This window comes from Amia ocellicauda, chromosome 8 (assembly GCF_036373705.1).
Source record: "Amia ocellicauda isolate fAmiCal2 chromosome 8, fAmiCal2.hap1, whole genome shotgun sequence".
Lineage (NCBI taxonomy): Eukaryota > Metazoa > Chordata > Actinopteri > Amiiformes > Amiidae > Amia > Amia ocellicauda.
The window spans coordinates 20,465,492-20,482,202 of NC_089857.1; positions in this window are offsets into that span (position 1 = coordinate 20,465,492).

Here is a 16,711-nt window from a genome sequence, read left to right on the forward strand (position 1 = left end):
AGTGACGAGATTAAACAAGGTAGGTCAGCTGGGATCGTTTTGTAAGGTTGCTCATGCTCCTACTAAGAGCAGGACACAAACGCACACACACAATATGTCAGAAAAAACGGCACAGTTAATTTTGAATTAGTTCTGTAAAGTCTCCAGGAATTGTGCAAGTTCTTTTTGGATTCTCTTCTGGAAAAAGTTAACATTTATTTGGACTTTCTATGTGGGCAATTGCCTGTTTTAATGCAAGGGAAACACAATGACACTAATTGAGGTGGAAATGTTTTGAAGCAAAGCTGCACACTGAATCACACACAGTGTTTTTGGCCTCATGGGTTAATTTCTGTCCCATGTCTGGGATCTATCCACACATTGACCAGTCTATTCCTTCAAGATCTTGAGACCCTTCTTTCAAAGATAAATACATTTAATAAATACCCATGAATTAATCTAACTTTTTAAACTAACTGATGATGATTATTACATAAATATAAATACATTTTCAATTTATGTAATCATATAGTATCTGTTGGGATCAGGAATTAGTGTTTAAATGTACTTGAATTTATTATGTCTGTGCCCACGTTTCAGCAATCAACCACCCACAATCACTTTTGACCAACCCTGGGTCTGAGATTTTGTCTAATACAAATAGACTTCAAGCTGGTATTTTAAAGTACATCACTGCGATCTTCTCTGCCTTTGAAGTATGACTGTTGCTACCCATAGCCAAACGTGTTTCATTTCAATCTCTATTCCTTCTAGAATCTACAGTCTACCTGGTTAATTAATCCGTTCCTCTGTTAAATCACAGAGGTGACAAATGGCACATGTATTATTGCCTTCCTTTCATTACAGGCACACTTTAAAATATCAGGCAATACAGAGCAGGGCCGATGCTGAAGGAATTACCTAGCCTGTGTGCCCTTGTGTAATTCTTCCAATTAAATAAACTGAAAAATATGAAAATGTAATATAAATGTTGAACATAAAACCTCAACTAAGCCTGCTGTAGCTTCCCTTAAATCAACACAATATTGGTGATTGAGTAGTTTAGATATCCATCTAATTTGGCTCTGACTCAGTCTGTGTTTTGATGTCCAGAATGATTCCAGTTGATTTCTCAAGATCTGAAAGTAGTGGTGAGTCGGGGGGTGGGGGGGGTTCAGTGAATCACTAAAGGCATGGCATGCGTAGGAGCTAGAGAGAATAGTGCATTTATTTTTCAGATGTGAAGTGCATTGGAGGAATTTAACTCTGAATGGAAGTCAAAAATCCACTCTACACAAACTGGATTAAAGACCATCACAGAGCAGGTGTCCTTATTGTGAAAAGGCACATCAGCTCCCTGCGCTTCGTAAGGATTTTGACAATATTGTCAAGGCCATTCTTCACAAAGTCAAATGGTATTTCACAAGCCGTGGAATTTTCCCTTTCTTGCTACTTTTCTTTTCATTGTAAAATGTAGATACAGCTGTCACATTATTACTAGAATAACAGCCCCTGTTGCACAAGTCTGTGCTGTCGTGTTACACGCGAGCTGCTTTGGCAACGCACCTGGTTATTACTGGACTTGCTTTTCATTGCTCTCTCTCTGCTCTGCTCCCTCGGTTATGTTTGCCTGGATCTCGATTGTAATGAAGGATTTGTTACAGCTTTAATTTGCTCCAATACACATAAAATACGGATTTTAAAGACTTAAGGATTTCGAGAAATCCATATCTCGGAACTCATTTGTTCATGTTAGAGCAGGATATTAATTTAATATATGTACTAGACCTACAGCACAAGTTGAAACCTCCATAAAAGTACAACTGATGAAAAAAAAATGTATAATATGGGATTAGCACTGACTGACACTTTTGTTATGAGATAGCAGTAATAAAGTGAAGGTAAAGGTGCAGTTCATATATATATACACACACACACACATAAATAATTAAAACTACAGTAGCGTCTACTCATATTCCCATTTGGATCATTAATCATTCTAGAAAAATAAAAGCAATTTCATAGCTTGTGTGTGTAGATCTTTGTGTAGTTTGTTTGGGGGGCTGGGGGATATCTGAGGAAATTTGAACTGTCAAGGTTGTCTGCTCAACGTAACAGTTGTGATATGTAGACATGTTGGCCTAACCTTGACCCTGAAGGCTGTAAGTGAAAAGACACATTTCAACAAGACGTCTGTTACTCGTGGGTCCCCCGGATAAGCGCAGCACTTGGGCTGGTTTCAGAGGCTTGTAACGTTGACCCCTTGAAATGCCCAGTTGTGTTAAATCAGTCTTAAATGCAGACATCTACCTCTGTTTATCTGCATGCTTTAGTTCCACTGGGACCACATGGCAAAGGGAGTCTTGACACATATGACTTGTTTTGACTCATGCGATACATGTTCATTGTAACTGCTTTTGACAAAAGACTAAATAACGGAAATGCATGTGGAATTTATTTTTCTTAAGGGAGACGCATTCCCTATGGTGATAATAGCAAGGAATGACTCTCTGAAATGTACTTATCATGAATATACACATCATAACACTTTGCTTTGTGTCTTCAACATGGTTTAAAAGGGTCACCAAAAGAAACCTGTTGCCAACCAGTAACTCCTCAGGTCAGCAAGACCCACTATGGCTCAACATTGCCATCTATGGGGAAGTAACTGTCACCCAAGTCATGTGGATCAATGGGAATCAGTAGATAGAGCTAACATTGTCAAACAACCATGCATTTACTGTGAATTCCAAGTCAAAATAAGCCGCAAATGATCATTAATGCTGGCTCACCTTTTTCTCACAGTCATAAGTCTTTACAACTATGACACAGGAGTCCTGCATGTCAATTCAGCTCTAGACTACACTACAACTCGAGGACAAGGACATGGAAACTATTCCACCTAAAACAGCTTTTCTTTTGACGCTAAAAATCTGACAAAATCCAGCATAACTAATTGTAGAGGTAATCGCTTGGGATGTACCAGTTGCATCTTGACAACACATAGTGGCTGCTGCAAAACATTTTGAATAATTGCCTACACGTCTCTGAATCATGTGCAAGATGTTATGCAAATAACATTTATGTAGAATCTTAAATGAATACACAAGTGTGACTCCCATGAGGAAAAAATGTCAAAGATTTTTTTTTAATTAGAGATGAAACTTAGTTCTTTAAAATGTATTTTGTTATGCACAGTAAAGAAAAAATATATATTTCATATATTGTATCATACAATAATCTGTTTTAGTACCTTTTTTCCATTTGTCCAAATGTTAGCACTCTTGCCATGGGTTTCTGGCAGGCAGCGCAGCCTGCAACCATTTTATTACCACAGTTACTGTTTTAAATTAAACTCTACACAAGCCAGCAGGAATAGAGTGAGCTACAGTATTTCCTTTGACCATATTCCAAGGAAATTTCAGTCATGTGTGTGCTATCTTGTCTTGGGAACTGTCTCGAGGAAAAATTGTACATCCGTCATAAAGAGACACAAATTGTCTGTATTCAACATGGCGCAACGATTTTTAAAAATAGAAACTGAGTGATAAATGTACTGAACTTAGAAGGTCAAATACAATATATTGAAAAGCAGTTTGATGAAAATCACCCCAGGAACTATAGCTAGGAAAAATCCAATCTGAATTGATATAGTTGTAATAGCTCTGCATTTTCACATTTTACCTTTCATATAGAACTGAGTTTGTGTTTGAAAATGGTAGGGATGTGTAATTTAATTGGACAAACCCTACACTGAGTGAGTGAGTGTGCAGCACTCCTTTTCTTCCCTCCGAGATCAGGTTTCGTACAGCCTTCTCGTGAGGGGAATTTACTCTGGCAGGCGGTGAAAGGGATCTCTTGTGGAATGAAACTGGCAGAGGGAGGAAACTGTTTCACGTTGTCTAATTTTTTAACCTTGGATTAGAACTGTATTCCAAGGAATGTTTGTTTGTCTTCAGCGAATATCTGCTGCTGTGCAAGATGCAGTGTCGTGGTGCAATAATGGCATTTACAACTTGGAGAGGTTGCTTTTATATATTTATCTATCTATTTATTGTAATAACTCTTGAGTTTATTATATATTTCCACTTGTTTCAATGTTGTACAACATCTCTTTTTCAGGTCACACCCACAAAACTTCTTATTTAATCTTTCCACATTTTATGTGGTTCTCTTCTAGGCCTTTTGTTCATCTCTTGGGATCCATTGTATGGCTTATTTTGTCTGCCTTTGATCAGTTTGTCTTGCCATGTGTCTGGCCCAATGCCATTCTATTTCTAACATATTCAATCTCTCAGTTATGTCATATACTGTATATATATCCAGTTTTCTTTTGCTTCATTCCTGTCGTCTGTCTTTGTTATGAAATTACAAATGACTTTTCAACACGCGTTTAGCCTCCTGGAGTGTTTATTTAGTCTGACGTCAATTATGATAATATTGTACTTCTCAAGTAAATAGTCTAATGTGATAAATGGATCATGAATGGTCTCAACAATAAATTAATTAATAAATTATATTCCATTGACCACATTGTATATGACATTGGTCATAATGTCACACTAAGATACTTCAAAAACATAAGTTGGATTGCTGCTTTGCCAGTACAATAAAAATACTATCGATAGTTATATAGTTAGATTCATAATCACAATAATAAAAGCCTGCAAAGAAACGTAATTTTCTTGGAATATTTAAAACATCTCTCTCACATTGATTTTTATTCTGAACTCCGAATCCATAAATAACTACAAAATACACAAAATACTATGGCCTAAAGGAAGGCTTGGATTTTTCTTGACCGACTGCATAGCTTGTAAGTCTTGTAGACTGCTGTTTTTTAAAGTACATTTTCTATGAAACATGATTTCTGCATATTTATAAAGTTGTTTCACATTTTAAGACTACGTTTTTGTGCATAGTAATGCAGACATGATGTTTTTGCACAGCATGCCTGCCTGCGCCCTGCAGCCACAAGAATAACAAGAATTACCCACATTACACAGTCACAAATGTATTAGGTTTTATCATTGATATCTTGTGCTCCCCAGTCAGATTTCAAACACACAACCCTTTAATGCCTTCTAATGTGAAGACTAATATTAATAGCTGTCCACTCTTAATGAGTAGCACTGATGTTGTCCATGGTCTGAGCTTCCAATATAAATGTAAGTTTGGTGCAAGTCAGTTATAAATGATTGCAACTATTTAAATACAAAATATATTTTTTAAAGGTTTTATATTGTGAATTATATAAAAAAAAACAAGCTACACAATATGTTTTCCTGTATTTTTATCTGGAACTGTTGCTGAAATATAATATTTCATGGAATTTGAGTCACTTAGAAATCATATAATGTACAATAAAACAATACAATTTCAGTGTCTAAATTGGGGTGGGGGTTGTTCCTTTTCTCATGGTGCACAACCACCTATAGATTGCTCTCCCTCAGCACTTCTAGAGTCTGGTCGTCAGCTCCTTCACAAAGCTGACCTTCAGTGCTGCATAATGAAGTGAAATCAGAGTGAAAAGTTCAAATATTAGACTTTCCTGTGTAGCAGGTTTCAATTCAGCTCAACAGGCCAACATAAACACTGAGATGTTGTGCAGTTCGTTTCTGTCTAGTCTGTGGTGAAGTCGTGAGATGGCATATGTTTGTAAGGTGAAAATACCCTGCACATCCTTCAAGGGAGGGGGAAAAGAAAGCTTCTACCCAGTCTATAATAATACAGAAGCCAATCCCCGCTCTGTAGAAAATCATTTGAGTTGGGTATCCATTACATTGCTAGATTATAAAGAATTAAGTACATTTTGAAGGAACATTCCGATTTCTTTTCACATTTACATTTTGTACAAATTACAGTGTATGGCATTCGATAAACTGCAACTTTCTTAAACATTATTAATCCTAATACATTTTTGTTCCCCCAAGTTATTTTATTTATGTGATTTGTAGGATAGTAAACTAATTTGACTTTACCGTGTATATTAAAACATATTTGGGTAGAACACATTTTCTCTACCAGGGAAAGCTTGATTATTTCATTTTCTATGTATCAATCTAACAGTACATCCAATGTTCAAGACTCCATACCCACACTGTCATTTTGTCTCCAGCAGACTAAACCGTGGATTGTTAAATCATTTTCATCCCATAAGTCCTGCTCTCCTGCCTGCAAAAGCCTCCAGAGTGAAGGGAGATATTTTTGCTCTGTGAAAGGGGGTCTCCTCACGATAGGTAAACAGACAACCTGCGCCCTACAGGAAATGTCTGATGGCGCAAGTTGGAACAGAGCCTCAGCTATCGGGGAGCTCATAGATTTTGTTGAGGCTGGCTGAGAGTGATTCAATGTGCAGCTACTGTTCAGTGGAAATAAGTAGAAGTACTTTTTTCAAATGTAGTATATTTTACTGCATATATAAACCAAATATATATAATCTATTTTGATCCCACTCCCAGTGTACTGCAAATCTTGCCAATATTGTCAAATGGAATATTACAGTAATTCGATTTTCCTATTTGTATATTTTACTTTCTCAGCTGCATTTTATGTGGTATGGTTCCTGTTATTGACTTTAGATTAATTATGAGGAATATAACATTATTTTAACATTAATATATAGCGTAACGAAATTGGTGTCATTTTGAAATGCACGTTTTTAAACAATTCCCAGGCCACGTGTGAATGATTTTCAGAGTCATTTTACAGCAGGTGACTTGTAGGCCACTGGCCCCGCGTCATGTGCTTTTCACAGAAGACATGTAAGGGCTTTTCAATTTACCCCTGTTGTACATTAAGCTGTCTTTGGCAAAGTGGAAAGTTTAGACACGTTTAGGAAGAAAATGTGAGTTGTCAAGGTCATTCAATTAAAAAAAAAAACTAAAGAAGTGGAAGCAGGAGTCATGCTGGCTGCTGAATAACTTCTTCCATCCAGATTGGGGGCTTGTACAGTGCGACAAATGAAAATACTGAACAAATTGTGTCAGAAGGGCAGGACTGGGCAATTTTTTTTACGGTATATTCTGGGAATATTGATTAATGCTGGGCTTCTGGTTTACCACACTGAGTTTTAATACTGCTGGGAATGTTTGAAGGTACTCTCCTATTTAATTTACTTTTGACTATGTTCGAAAGTCTTGTGTCTACAGTATGGAGCATTGAAAGGGTCAAGGCCGTGCAGTGATTATGTATGCATTTGTCCAATCATTAATTTGGTCTAAAACCCATTTCATATACTCATTTGCCAATTCACAAATAAGTTGAATAATTATCTGGTTTCAAAAAATGAATACAAATTCTGTATCAGGCATGAGAAATGAGTTTGTTTGCATTTGTGGGTCAGGAATAAATCCACACTTGCTTGCTGTGTTTCATTTGTGTCTGTTGATTTGCAAGGCTCTGGTGGAGACCTGACTCTATTTCCATCTTTCTTTATAATGCATAGGTGGTTTGGGCTGGGACACCACATTCTGTCCACATACTGCCCTCTTTGAACAGCTCACCCCTGACACAGACCAGCAGAAGTCTTCCTGGAGAAATGTGACGTTACAGTTCTTTTACAGACCACCAGGTGTGCTCGTCCAGTAGCCCTAATTACCAACCACACTGTGATGCTGCCAGATCTTGTCCTACAGCTGAACCCAGGAACAAGTCATGTGTTGTAAAGTACCACATCCATACACAACCACTGCGAAAACTTCAGAAGGTAAGAGGCCATTATAGCATGTTTTCTGTGATAATCAATGTCTTATGCTGAGATGGATGAGAGAGTTATTTTTTCACGAGGCAGGGTTTTAAAATGGCTTGGATAAGTTAAGTGCTGTGATTGGCCAACAGGAGCACATGACTAGGACTAGCTATGACATCATACACCAACTTGCTTACCTCATCTCTTTCAGATTCATTAAGAAATATATAATACTGAGAAATGCTCTGATTAAAAAGAAATTGTGTATCACTCCACTGGTGCCACTCATTTATCAGCAACACCAACAGTTCAGAAATTTTTTGGCTTTAATGCAATGCAAAAGCACTGTATTTCACATCTGAGTCAGTATCTTTTTTCCTGCTTATTGTCTGTAACTTTTTTCAAGCTTGATTTTAAAAGCAATTCCTATTTCTGCAGAAGTGGATGTAACCAATGCATTTTCCGATGTTTCATGTATGTATAAACATTTGTCTAAATAAATGGCTTGGTTGGCTATATCTAAAATGTTCCTGGCTTGTGTTGTTACTCCTTTGCCTGGAAAGTGGGCAGGCATCCTGGAAGGGACTGTTCGAAAGCTTAACTGTCTGGAACATTCCCGCGTTAGGTATAAATAATGGAGGGCTGCCTTTGTAAGGGAGGGGAGTGGACAGCCTGAACGATTTAAAGGGAAATGCTGATGGACGGAGCAGGAAATACAGATGGTAGTTCAACACAACCCAGGTTGCGTCGGTAGACAAGCGCAAAGACTGAGCAAGACCGGTTGACAGCTTTCCTACATAAGAGTCTAGAGACAGTCTGGTCTAGTTATGTGAACAAAATTAATTAGTCATTTTATGTTCATTCCTAATGGAGATATTTACTGAAATTAATAATTTAGTATACAATAAATATTTATTTTGTATTAATTTGAATTCATAGGAAAATTTTGTATCTATCTAGGGTGGGAGAAGAACCAAGAACACAACTTATGTATAAACAGCATTAATATATATATATATATAATGTGTGTGTGTGTGTGTGTGTGTGTGTATATATATATATATATATATATATATATATATATATATATATATATATATATATATATATATATATATATATATATATATATATATATATATATACACTCACCTAAAGGATTATTAGGAACACCTGTTCAATTTCTCATTAATGTAATTATCTAAGCAACCAATCACATGGCAGTTGCTTCAATGCATTTAGGGGTGTGGTCCTGGTCAAGACAATCTCCTGAACTCCAAACTGAATGTCTGAATGGGAAAGAAAGGTGATTTAAGCAATTTTGAGCGTGGCATGGTTGTTGGTGCCAGACGGGCCGGTCTGAGTATTTCACAATCTGCTCAGTTACTGGGATTTTCACGCACAACCATTTCTAGGGTTTACAAAGAATGGTGTGAAAAGGGAAAAACATCCAGTATGCAGCAGTCCTGTGGGCGAAAATGCCTTGTTGATGCTAGAGGTCAGAGGAGAATGGGCTGATTCAAGCTGATAGAAGAGCAACTTTGACTGAAATAACCACTCGTTACAACCGAGGTATGCAGCAAAGCATTTGTGAAGCCACAACACGTACAACCTTGAGGCGGATGGGCTACAACTGCAGAAGACCCCACCGGGTACCACTCCTCTCCACTACAAATAGGAAAAAGAGGCTACAATTTGCACAAGCTCACCAAAATTGGACAGTTGAAGACTGAAAAAATGTTGCCTGGTCTGATGAGTCTCGATTTCTGTTGAGACATTCAGATGGTAGAGTCAGAATTTGGCGTAAACAGAATGAGAACATGGATCCATCATGCCTTGTTACCACTGTGCAGGCTGGTGGTGGTGGTGTAATGGTGTGGGGGATGTTTTCTTGGCACACTTTAGGCCCCTTAGTGCCAATTGGGCATCGTTTAAATGCCACGGCCTACCTGAGCATTGTTTCTGACCATGTCCATCCCTTTATGACCACCATGTACCCATCCTCTGATGGCTACTTCCAGCAGGATAATGCACCATGTCACAAAGGTCGAATCATTTCAAATTGGTTTCTTGAACATGACAATGAGTTCACTGTACTAAACTGGCCCCCACAGTCACCAGATCTCAACCCAATAGAGCATCTTTGGGATGTGGTGGAACGGGAGCTTCGTGCCCTGGATGTGCATCCCACAAATCTCCATCAACTGCAAGATGCTATCCTATCAATATGGGCCAACATTTCTAAAGAATGCTTTCAGCACCTTGTTGAATCAATGCCACGTAGAATTAAGGCAGTTCTGAAGGCGAAAGGGGGTCAAACACAGTATTAGTATGGTGTTCCTAATAATCCTTTAGGTGAGTGTATGTGTGTGTGTATATATATATTTGTGTGTGTATATATATATATATATTTGTATCAAGTTAGTTTCCTTTAAGTAGAATGATGCCATTATTAATACATAAGTAGAAAACTCTCTTTATAACATAAACCAGAGAGAAACATTTGTCATATTAAATAGGTAAACCGACTATATTAGTCACAAATGTCCATACACAAAATATTACTTAATATGCCTTTACACACATTGTATGTTTTATTCTTTAAATATCGTGCTGAAATCCCCCCAAAACAAAACACATTTTACCACCCAAGCGTTTTACACCTCTGTTTAGGGGCTTGCAGGCTTGTTTTCAGATGTTTAATGATTAAAATATTTTTAATTACCCCATTGGTTGCTGTGCAACTAAAAAGGAACTCCATGCTGTCAACGCATTTGGCAAAGGGCATTTCTGCAGCCTTACGGTGCCAAACACTATCATGACAATGGTATTCCCGCTGACATTGCATTTACAACACAGTCAGCGCTCATACCTGACAAATACAATCCCACTGCACACAAAGCCCTTTCACAGTCCCAACACTAAAGGTAGCATAGTTATGGTTGTTGTGGGAAACAACCCTTGAGGGTATAAGAACCCAATACATTCTGTAGCTACTTCTATATAACCTACTGCACATTCAACTATCCCTTTTTTAGACTTTTTGTGGGCACTCATGCTTGTCTAATAGCAGAAATATGACCGAATAAATAGAGATAGCACAAAATTAAACATCTTTCGTAGTACTGATGATTTTTTATAAATATTTAACTTTTTTGTGTGTGGGCGGGGACTTGAGGCTTGAGACTTGAGACTAAAAGAGAGAATAGTTATCAATACCTTTTCTCTTTTTTATTAAATTAATTTGCTGACATCAAATAGAGGCCTGTTCCATGTAGACTTGGTCATTGTACCCCTTGACTAGGTTTCAACTGGTCACAGTGACAAGTGTTCATTTGATACATTCAGCCCCTTTTGTCTAGGCGAGGATCGGTTTTGTTAAGGAACAAAGGTTAGGGCAGAGAGAGAAAAAAATCTCCACCGCCACTTTGACATTCACAGATTTGTCAGTTTTGTTGCTGGACTGGGTCTAAAATGTCTGCAATAACAAACCACAATTAGCAATTCATTATTTAATCTGATGGGAACATCTCTAGGTATAATACAGATAATAAAATAATGATCAAACCCAAGCACCTTAAAAGCAGATATGCTTCAGTTCTAAAACAATACTATGCTGTAATATGAAGAAAAAAATACATACAGATGTAGTTGAATGTATTAATGGTCTACATTTTATACTGTCACTCCACTGATATTTTACTGTGACACTCCAAAGATTACAAACCCCGGTTGTAACGCAGTTCAGTGAACCAGAATATTTAGATTTGTCTTGACCCTGAATCAGTTGAACAAACTCTGAAAAGATATGGACCTAATTCTAAATAAGTACAGTTTACAGTAAGGTTAGTAATTCAAGAGAAAACTAAACTCATATTGGAAATGAGAATGTTTATCATTGTGTGGACTCGTTTACAGTCCAAAAACCAAAAACAAGAAATTCAAGAAAGCCGTGTTTATTATTTTTTATAATGCTGAGCAAAGCAGGAAAGGCACAAACCACAAACATCAGAGTTTACTCCCCAATGAAACTATCAAAGTAGGGGGATGTGGAGGCGTTGAGCTCTTGTACATGTGTGTGATAAAACAATTAATTATTTTGAGATGGAGATATCCATAAAACCAGAAGATATTCAAGACCAACAGCAGCCATTTAAAGTGCTTTGTGGAGCCAGTCAAGTTTACATAGATTGATAAACAACTGACAGTGTTTACATTAACTGAAAATTAAGCTTTTCTTTTTTGCTTCAAAGGGAAATATTTCAGGAAAAGGAAGAAATGACTGCTCTCTCGACAGATAGGTTTAAATCTATTTAGGGATGCGTTTCTTCTTAATCTCTATGACAAATTGTCAGCAGTTTCAGCAGTGTCCCTGATCCTGAAGAGTAAGTGCTTTTACAGCATAGTAGGACATGACTGTACACAGAGCTGAGGTTTTAATGGCATTCCCAGTCAAAATGGCCAGTCAATTAGTATTTTACTGAAAATCAAGCAAGCTAGAGAGCAAATAAATGGAAGTTTGTTTTACCCTACTAAAGTTTTTTAAACTGTTTGACCTACAAGTACTACATTTCCTCAGAATTCTGCAATAGACTAACTCCAGAGGGAGTTTCCAAGAAATAAATATCACAGAAGTTGATTTTAGTACTACGGACACATCCATTATAGAACATTCATAACGTTTCATAAATGGAGAAAGATACAAACATGCCACTTGTATTTTAAAGAAAACCAGGCAAAATATGGTAACAGTCAAGACAATATTGGAAATGTCTGCAAGAAAAATGTAGTTTCAAAAATACAAATGCAATCACTCATTCGAGTTATAAAGTATAGATATAATTGGAATTTGTAAATATAATCAATACACCACATTTAGTTTCAAAATTACAATGGTCAGGTTACAATCTATTTCAATTGTTAATCCAATTAGGATGAGCTGGTGACGGAGGTTATACAGAGTGACAAATGTCATCTAAAACCATACTGAAGTTCACTGGTTTTATATGTGTATTTAATTGATAAACCACACAAGAGTATGTGAATATGTATTTGATTAAGCATTAGGACACAACAGGGGGTGTGGATTAACGTAAACTAATCACACACCTGAAGAAGGCTCTAAAGCTTATCACAGGCTAATCTGCTTTAGGGAGCTGATTTAACACTTTAATGCACCGTTTTAAAACCTTTGTGTGTGTGTGTGTTTTTGTATATTATATACACTCACCTAAAGGATTATTAGGAACACCTGTTCAATTTCTCATTAATGCAATTATCTAACCAACCAATCACATGGCAGTTGCTTCAATGCATTTAGGGGTGTGGTCCTGGTCAAGACAATCTCCTGAACTCCAAACTGAATGTCTGAATGGGAAAGAAAGGTGATTTAAGCAATTTTGAGCATGGCATGGTTGTTGGTGCCAGACGGGCCGGTCTGAGTATTTCACAATCTGCTCAGTTACTGGGATTTTCACGCACAACCATTTCTAGGGTTTACAAAGAATGGTGTGAAAAGGGAAAAACATCCAGTATGCGGCAGTCCTGTGGGAGAAAATGCCTTGTTGATGCTAGAGGTCAGAGGAGAATGGGCCGACTGATTCAAGCTGATAGAAGAGCAACTTTGACTGAAATAACCACTCGTTACAACCGAGGTATGCAGCAAAGCATTTGTGAAGCCACAACACGTACAACCTTGAGGCGGATGGGCTACAACAGCAGAAGACCCCACCGGGTACCACTCATCTCCACTACAAATAGGAAAAAGAGGCTACAATTTGCACAAGCTCACCAAAATTGGACAGTTGAAGACTGGAAAAATGTTGCCTGGTCTGATGAGTCTTGATTTCTGTTGAGACATTCAGATGGTAGAGTCAGAATTTGGCGTAAACAGAATGAGAACATGGATCCATCATGCCTTGTTACCACTGTGCAGGCTGGTGGTGGTGGTGTAATGGTGTGGGGGATGTTTTCTTGGCACACTTTAGGCCCCTTAGTGCCAATTGGGCATCGTTTAAATGCCACGGCCTACCTGAGCATTGTTTCTGACCATGTCCATCCCTTTATGACCAACATGTACCCATCCTCTGATGGCTACTTCCAGCAGGATAATGCACCATGTCACAAAGGTCGAATCATTTCAAATTGGTTTCTTGAACATGACAATGAGTTCACTGTACTAAACTGGCCCCCACAGTCACCAGATCTCAACCCAATAGAGCATCTTTGGGATGTGTTGGAACGGGAGCTTCGTGCCCTGGATGTGCATCCCACAAATCTCCATCAACTGCAAGATGCTATCCTATCTATATGGGCCAACATTTCTAAAGAATGCTTTCAGCACCTTGTTGAATCAATGCCACGTAGAATTAAGGCAGTTCTGAAGGCGAAAGGGGGTCAAACACAGTATTAGTATGGTGTTCCTAATAATCCTTTAGGTGAGTGTATATATCTTCATCAACAGTCTATATTGATCCACTGCTGTATGAAGGCCTCCCCAGGATGTTTCCACTCGTTTCGATCTCATGCGCTTTCATGTCTTCCACGTCATGCCTGCAAAGTTTATTCTTAATTTAAATTATTAAATCAAAGACATCTTCCCATCTTTTATGTGGTCGTCTAATATGTCTTTGAACTATATATCTATATATAATCTTTCTATCTATCTCTATATATGGCACCAAAATGCTGTTGAAAATGTATGTTATTTGAAATACTGAATATTTAAATGTGGTGATGATGTGATTACTTTTACAGTGCAAGCTGTGAATGTAAAAAATGTTACAAAATCAAATGGTTGGTGTCACATAAAAAAATAAGACAATACAGAGGGGTAATAAGTGAAACGATATAAAAAAGTAAACAGGCTATATTGTGTCATAATTTACAGTTTATCAGCCTGGTTTTGTTTGTTTTCACTTTTTATTGCACAAATACCTCCTTGAGTTAGAGCCAAGTAGGAGAAGTTGTGGTAACATACCTCCATGGTGAACAATGGAGAAGTGTTACATATATGGGTTACACTGAAAGGGAGTCCATCTTGCTGAGTTTATGAAACATGAGGTTTGCAGATGTGTGACGTGATCACATCTCCATCACTACTTCACCTGCACACCAGCTGGCCAAAACACATGGATTGAGAGATATGTTAATACCAAACTTTATACACAGCCTGTATCTATATATATTATATGTTTTTGGAATCAATTACATAGTGTGGGAATTATTAAATTATCCATTGGTTGTGAAATTAGGTTTATTTGTGTATCCCAATACAATGTATTTGATTAGTATTGTTCTATTTTTGTCATTTGTCTGTTAAATTAATTAAATTCAGCATTCTGTTTTCCCTTCAATTAAATGTATGGTTATGGAATATATAAAATATGTTCTGTTATGAAATGTAATAAGTATGAACATGTGTAATTCAAACTGAGATGGTATAATCAAATAAATCACTAAATACAACACATTTAGCAGACTGGAATTTGATATTAACTCATACCAGAGGGCAATATTAGCAAAAAATATATAAAATGTGGCCAAACCCATTATTATATTTGGTTTTAAATCCATCTGGCACTGAAAGCCAAGGAAATCATTGTCACATTTCTGGTCCTGGACATCAGTCACATTATTTAATTTTAAAGCCAAGTAAGTCTGTAACAGTCCAAACTTCAGGAAAACATAATGGAATTTAAATGATGTATCTTCAGTGTCTGGTAAGCTTTAGATAAGATACACCATAAACAGATAATGCCACTTTAAATGCAAAGATTCAGAAAAATGTGATTCTCTACCGATTTGTATATAGCATTAAACCTACAGATAGGAGACACTGAACATTCACATATGTACACTCATAGGTCAAATTTAGGTTGGATTTCCATTGCATTGTTATAATCTTTTCCATGCACATCAAAACAATACATTATGGTTGTTCTGGCAACAACATGATGTATTGCTATTCAACCTCTTGGATATGACTACATTCTTCATCAAAATAAACTTTAACTGTATTTTACAGATACACTATCTTTAAAATCAATTAAATATAATTTGTATAAATGTCTTATACTAAATGTTGTTTTAATTTCCCAATTCATTGTTTTTAAAGAGCCTTACATGGATTGCTTATTTGAAAATAATATTTAGTTAGTTAGTTAGTTAGTTATTTCTTGGCCAGGGTAGTAGAATATAAAATTCAAATTAAGCTTAATACAAGTACAATTTAAAAATTGCAAAAGTGCATTAATTAAATGTAGATTATAAAGCCTATAATATACTTCAGTTGTTTCAAGAAAATTTCATGTCCACGTTTATTAGATTAAATGCAAATCGAATAAGAACAACTTCTCATGAAAAAAATAATATTCTTAAACTTGTAGTTTATTATTATGTTTACATTGTTTTGGAAAAAATCGCAATTTTTTCCCCTTGGCGTTGTTTTCATGCACGTCTCTGAAGCCTTCAAATGGGAGAACAGTAGGATTTCACGCCGTTGAAGACTTCAAAGCTAATGCAGTACTTTCGGTCTTATCTCTGGACTTTGCGATTCGGGCTCTCAATCTTCTTACACAGCCCTGGCATCACAATGGTCCAGAACCCTTTGATAACAAAAATCATAGTCATTGCAGACAAAGTCATCATTCAACTTGTGCATACCCCCCAATCAAGCTGTACAACAACATTGGGATTGTATTTTCAGGTGGTGCGTGTTGAGCGTGCAAGCAGTGCAAGATCTGAGTAAAAGAAAAGAAAAGAAAAAAAAAAAGTATCCCCCCCCACCCCAAAAAAACTCAACACAAAGCATAAATTGTCTAGCTCACTCATCTCCCCTCCCCAGTAGGGAATCCCTACTTAATGCATTGTTCAATTAAATTAATCCCCATACTAGGGGAAAAAAAAATCAAATCGTTTGTATTTTATTATCCATGCTGTTGTTGGCAGGAGAGGTTCAGACACACAAACTACACGCGTGTGTTGCGGGAGGCGTGGCGTGCGGGGCGGGCGGGGCTGTATAGAGGCGGCGAGGAACCGGGC